Source organism: Anas platyrhynchos, chromosome 14 (genome assembly GCF_047663525.1).
Source record: "Anas platyrhynchos isolate ZD024472 breed Pekin duck chromosome 14, IASCAAS_PekinDuck_T2T, whole genome shotgun sequence".
In the NCBI taxonomy this organism is placed as follows: domain Eukaryota; kingdom Metazoa; phylum Chordata; class Aves; order Anseriformes; family Anatidae; genus Anas; species Anas platyrhynchos.
Genome location: NC_092600.1, coordinates 4,947,300 through 4,954,032, shown reverse-complemented (window position 1 = coordinate 4,954,032; position 6,733 = coordinate 4,947,300). Strand labels below are relative to the sequence as shown.

Genomic DNA, 6,733 nt, shown 5'->3' with positions numbered 1-6,733 from the left:
TTTAAAAGTGCAATCAGAAGGGTTACAAGAGCAGCGACACAGAAAAAGCCCGTTGTGCTAGCCAGGCACATTTCTCTTGACTACATTACGTGAGGCTTTTTGAACATCGTGAAATAAGACCTGGAGGATCTGAAATGGTTTCTCTTTTAAAGCACAGCTGCTCTGTTATCCTCTGCCACAGCTCCATCTCAACTATTCCTGCAATGGGGGCTGTTCAAACAGAGGCAGATAGATATGGCTGGAAATGCAGACTTGGCACCGTATCGGATGCAAAGAACATCGTACACCTCCCAGGAGAATAAAGCCATGCCGAGGGAGAAGCAGAAAGCTGACACCTTGTGCTGCAGCTCCAGAGCGATGGGTGTGCATCTGCCTCTCCTCGTGCACCACTGCAGGTTCCTGCCCCAAGCACGGCGCTGACACCTCTGCAGCTGCAAGGAGGCAGTAACTGATTTTAGGCGGTGTTCATGATACACCATGCTGACTGCAGGCTGTACAGCCACTTAATTAACGACCTGCTGGCTTCATTCCCGAGTCCTGGCTCCTCCATTTAGACTATTCCAGTCACATACACTCCTGAAAGAGCTTTGGCTTTTACAGATGCAATCCAACAGATGAATAAATAACAATAAGCTCCTGCTGGAATGCATTCAGGAAACATTTGATAGGAACTAATTTATTTTACTTTATTATTTAGCAAGCCAATACATAAACTTACCTAACACAACTGCAGATTAGCTGATGCACTCGCTTTCTATTAGCTTTTGGTTATGTTACTGAAAGCCTCAAGTATATTTTTGGAGAGGGAGTTATGAAAAAAAGATACTTTTTTTTTTTTTTTTTTTTTTTTTTTTTAACAAAAAGACAGACTCCTTGGAGTGGAAACCAGAGAGGGTAGAAAGATGCCAAATATATTCTCTATTCTCCTGGCTGTAAATAGCCAGTACTGCAGTAAGTCCTTTTGCTAGAAATGGTGCATCTGCATTACTGAAAAACAGTTACGGTGGTCAGGGTGAAAACAGGAAGAACCACGATGCATCCACTGGCTTTGGGAAATGTTCTGGGTCCCCAAGATGTCTAGGAATGGAAAGCAAACCTTCTGTGATGCCATCTACTGTGGAGTTTTTTTTTTTTTTTAATTTTTAGAGTTCTTTTGTTGTTGCTGTTGGATTTATCTGTTAGCCAAAAGAAATAGTTTGAAATACCTGGGCCCCAGTCCTCCAAATGAGAACCCATTGGAGATCTTGCAGTATGGGAGTGAAATAAATGCCCAAGTCTTGCAGGGGAAGAAATATGGTAATATTCTCAGAAAATCTTGTGCCCCTGTTTTATAGAAATAAGCACAAACTGAACATGGGTAATTCTTTGAAAATTTTATGGGCGGTTCAGGTAGTAAAGGAATATAAATGGAAATCTACCTATCACATATCAGGAGAAAATGAAAGTTGAGTGTGTTGCATGCTTGAGCTGCTGTATTTGTACAGTCATTTATTCAGCAGTCATCCTGGTAGTTTTTCTACCCCTTCAACTCTGTGAAACTGTAGAAAATGACAGTTTCTTTGCATGGTTATATGGAAAGTACACTTTCCATTTCTTAAAAAGGCCACAACGTTCACAGAATTTGCTGGTGTTTAAGAAGTGGAATGACATTTTATTCAATTTTAGCACATTTAACAAAATTTAGAAATAGCTTAGTTCATAGCTTAGTTCATCAAGAGATGTGTCTGCAAAGCCAGGAACCTGAAAGTGGGGGGTTGGCCAGTTAAAGCAGATTTACAATTCCCAGGAGAGAAAATCAATTGAGAAGAAACCCAAAGCTTAGAGAAAGAAACCCGTATTTGTACAAATTCTGGTGTATTTATGAAATCAGTTATACAAGTAAAAGTGGCCAATGTGTAAAAAAGAGAGTGTCCAGATGTAGACAGATCACTTTTAAGACAGAGAAGGTCAAGTGACTTTCAGCACTACCAGTGTCCCCAGGCCTCAATGGGATAAAGTGAAGAAAGAAGCATAACCAAGGAATAAAGACTATTGAGTGCTCTGGAAAGTGCTGTCATCAGTTAATTTCTGGGGTTAATGTTAAAGCAGGGCACCGCAGCATATGCCAGTGCTATCTGGGGGGAACAGTGGCAGTGGAGAGCTTCAGAGAAGAGTGCCAGCCATATATTCTGTGTCTTCCTCTCCCCCCTACGTATAAATATAGATAACAGTGTTCTGATACACCCAGCTTGGATTCTGAAAATGGTTTCCCATTTCCATGATCCCTCCCCACATACAAGCTGTCTTTTTATTTTTTTGTCAGTGACCAAAAAAGACTTTGTGGCTGCTTTCCTGCATGTTTTAGTTCTGTTCCCAAACGGAGAGCACCCCGAGCCTGCAGCAAGCCTCCCTCACACCTCCGCCAGCCCCAGCTGCACTGGGTTGTCTCCTGCTCTGCAGCACGGTGTACACACGCTCATGGTGATAATTCCCAAGGCACTTTGGTTGTGCTTTGAGGAATTAGTTAAACCTCCAGCTCTACCTAGAGCTGAGGGGCTTGTGGGGGTGGGGATGCTGCATGGAAAGCAGGCAGCCTGAGACAAATATAGAAGCTGTCAAGGGAAGCTTGTTTGAAGCATGTCCCCCCAAACCCACCAGTCTATTATTCCAGCCATAAATTTGTCCTTCAGTGTTTGTTTTTCTTTTCTTAGAGTCTGAAAGGCCCATTTCTAACACTGTGAAATCTCAGCTGTCATATCTGCTTTCCGCTTATTGCAAGCTACGCACTGGAGCACTGTGCCCTTTCATATCAAATACATCATTAAAACAGATCCTTTTTCCCATCAGAACTAAACTCTGGGTGCGGCGACTCAAGCGTTTTCTCCAGCAGCAAAGCCAGCCAGAGACATCCCCACCGTGCTGACCCCTTGGGTCTGCTCGCTCATGCAGCATCTGTGCCCTCCCAACACCTATGGGGCTGCCCCATGGCCTTGATCCACACGGATTAAACCTGGTGCTCTGAAAACGTGGGCTTCAGCACAGCAGAGAGGGGCATCGACCCCTAGGACTGAAACGGGCGTCTGCGTAACCACATCTCCGGGGGGCTGGAGATGCTCTGATAGCATCGCTGCTGCTGGCGGGCACTGCCCAGCACACAGACTGCAGGCAGGGAAAAAAACCTGACCTGAAACCTTTTAACATTTCTCAAACAGCCGGCTAGAGAGACAAGGACCGGTTATTTATCTGTAATGGCACTCTCTTTGGGCATTTTCCCAAACAAAATTAACACCCTTACATCCCTAAACCAATTCTGTGTCTTACTTTGATTAAGCAATATGCTGTTATTTATTTAATCCTCTTGGAAACATCAGAGCTGCGGTGAGCAGAAGAGCCATGTTTATTTTCAGACACTTCAAATTCATTATACTCCTGTGCTCATAGGTACATACACAGATTTATATGCTTGGTACAGAGAAACACGTTTAGGGAAACAAAACAGAAGCACCTAAAATACAAATCAGGGCGAGCCATAAATGCTGCACTGCAGTCTCGGGTCCTCCTCCCAAACGTGAATATCTCAATCTCCCAAAAGACTACAGCTCCCAGCATGCACCAAATAAAGGACATTTCGGCAGCAGGGTGATTTCTTACACAAAGAGGTAATTAACCAGCCTGGCCAAAACAGGAGCAGGTTATGGCCACAGCTGCTCCATATCCTCGATACTTTGGTGCAGCTGCCAGCTCACAAGTTTACCCTGCACATCAGCCAGTGAAAATGTGTTTGCCGTGGTGGTTGTTGGGAGGAAAAGGGTTGCTAAAAATGACACAGAGAGGTTGGTGAGTACTGCAATACCACAGGAAGAAACCCAAATGCATAGAGCCACCTCTGTGAACAGGTGCTTGCTTTGGAGAAAATCCTTGAAATTGCATTAGCAAAGGAGCAGAACAGAAGGTAAAATGTATCACTGTGGGTATCCACAGCCGCAGTGCCCTAATGAGCTATTGCAGCTAATGAACGAAGCTGTGTTTGGTGTTGCAGTGCCAAAAAAGCTGCAGCCCTGTGAACATGTGTGCAGAACCTCCTGGAGGGGTTTGGGGTTGTTGCCTTCAGACAGCATCGCTGGCAAGGTTGGGGCTGGCCTTGGCAAGCAGCTGCCACCACAGGGCATGCTGGTGTCCCTGTCCTGTTTGGGAAGCAGGGATCTCACCCCGAGTTTCCAAACTGCCCATTCAGGGCAGACGTTTGCCATTCAGGTGCATGTGAAACCTCAGCTTTTTGCAAATGGAGGTTTCATGCAGAGGCAGAGCCTTGCTGGTGGTTATCAGCTCAGCAGAGACCGTTCCTGTTCTTATTCCTGGAGCAAAGAGGCTGGAAGAGAGGTAAGTAAGCTGGGGGGAATAAATCCTTTTTCCTCTCACAGCTGATTTTGTAAGCCTTAAAAATAGAAGAGCCCACTTGTGTTTTCTCCAGCCCTGTTCGGTGTTAAGGACTCGGGTGTATATTTGTACGAGATGTATGTGTGTGTCTATAAAAATCTGCACCTCCTCTTCTCCCCCACGCACATATGAACATGTTGTCACACTTGAAATTCTTCAGATGGTAAAAAAAAACTCTGGAGGATGATCAAAGGTTAATGAAAAGTTTGTCCAAGGAGCAGACCCCGGCACAGATAGCAGCTCTTTAAGGCTTTCAAGCATCTGACAAGAAACCATCAACAAGTATTTGTGGTCAGGGATAAAGAGAAACATCCTTCTGAACATATCGAAGCATGAAGCCTCCGCAGTAGTTACCTTATTATATTATCCCTCCGTGTCAAGCCATGTCATTTTTTATGATGAAAACTGATTTATATGTGACAGTGGCAACTTTTTTATGGCCCTCGGGGGATGTTACTTCAATAGCTGGGATCCAAGTAGTAGAAGTGTAGTCTGCAACCCTGTAATAAATGGCAGTGTGAGGGAGACGAGTGATATGTTCTCGTTCCTGTTACCAGACTTTAATAAGTATTGCCTGTGAGTGTTGACAATTTGCTTTCAATCCTCAATAAAAATTGTCATTGTGGAGCAGTGGTTTTTGGTGGTGGTGGTAGTGGTGTTTTGTTGTTGTTGTTGTTTTTTACATTTTTTCCAGGTTTCTCATCTGTTAAAATAGAACTCTCCTGAAAGTAAGATTTGCTGTGATGCCTGGGAAACTCTTAAGGTTATTTATTTATGTTTTGAGAAGTTTCCTGTTATAAAATGAATGCACTTGTATTTATGCTACCAGAGCACTGAGAGCTGCGCTCAGGTGAAAGAGAGGTCAGCAGTCCTTCAGGAAAGAGGATGAGGGTTGCTGGAATGGTTTCTCTGGGCCAGAGCCTCCTCCCATCCAAGCTCTGAAAGACCTCAGGAAGGATCAGCGGGAGCAGCCAGCACCGTGGGGGCAGCCTGCAGGTCGGGGTGCCTCAATGGGCTCAGCACCAAGTGCTGAGAAAGCACCATCACCTCTGGTTTGGGTGATTTTTGGTGAAAAAATCTAGTTTCCAGTGGCCAGAGGGTTGGGGGCTGACCATGGTGGGGGGGAGATGCTGGAGAAGGAGATTGATTCATGTTCGTAGGGGTTAATTATTTGGTGGATGCTGATGAACTGGGCAGAGACCTGAAAATCTATAAGGATTTTGTAATGGGAATTTATCTTCATACCTATTCTGTTATTGATCAAAATGGTATCACGAGACATCCAGACTCTATTGATTCGTTTAGATATGTTAATGGTGTTTGTACTCGAAATGGAGTTTGATACGCTGGTGGAATTTTTCCCTTTATTTTTATTTTCCTGTCACCATAGTAATGCATATGTAAACACTTCTTATTTAAAAATATCAAAGATGAGAGCAGATTTAAAGCATTTTAGCATTTAAGTGCTGGGATCAGAATAACGTGTGGTGTTTTGACACAAGCTGAAAATATATCCAAAGGCTCCTTTCCAGCATGCTGACAAAATATATAAATTAGCCTGGCAAAGGTCTGACTCTCAGCAGAGCTCCCAGCTCAGCGTGGAGGCCTGATCCAGACGAGCAGCTGAAGCCACTGCCTCCGAAACGTGGTGAATCATCATTTTTCTAACAAAGATTGTACCTGTGGCCATCGCAATGAGGGCTGCAGGGAACCAGCAGCTCACTGCCTCTGATGTCAGTGATAAATTAGCATTCCCCTGTGCCTGGCTGCTGCAGCGGCGGCTGAGGAATCCCCAGGGTGGCCTTAGCTGTTATTTTGGTGGGGAGAGAGGGAGCAGAGTCACCCCTCGGGGAACAGCAGGGAAGGACAGCACTTTTTTTTAGGAAATGGCACCAAACAGCACATCTTGTACAGCCCTACCAGCACTCTCTTGTAAAGGAGTGGGTCAGGTATGGGAGAAAACCTGGTGCAAGATGAAGCGATTTTAATTTGAGAGCTGTGATGGTTAGTGCAAACGGGCTGGTAGAGGCATGAAATGTCCTCGAGTAGCTCTGAAAACCAAAAGGCAACTTTATTCAGGGATGTTTCTTCTTACGGCTGATGGATAAAGCTTCCCCTCAGGCTTGAAAAGATGTAGCATTTAAATCATCATGTAAGGAAAGGAATTTTCTGTTGAGACACAACAATAGCATGAAATAAACAAACAAGCCCACAAAACACAATCATGTCGCTTCTATTGAGTTAGATATTTATTTAGGTGCCCAAGTCTGGTTCCTAATTTTAGGCATGTGTTTTTACCAGCACTGAGAACACTGGC

General features: G+C 44.4%; 1 long non-coding RNA gene across 1 annotated transcript in view; it reads left to right on the top strand.

Annotated features, from left to right (window-relative positions):
• The first annotated feature begins 3,601 nt into the window (after positions 1 to 3,601).
• Positions 3,602 to 6,733, top strand: part of LOC119718343 (uncharacterized) — a 38,988-nt gene continuing 35,856 nt past the window's right edge. Inside the window, exon 1 of the long non-coding RNA XR_011812657.1 lies at positions 3,602 to 4,359. This is a non-coding gene — a long non-coding RNA (uncharacterized lncRNA). The remainder of the gene's footprint in view (positions 4,360 to 6,733) is intronic.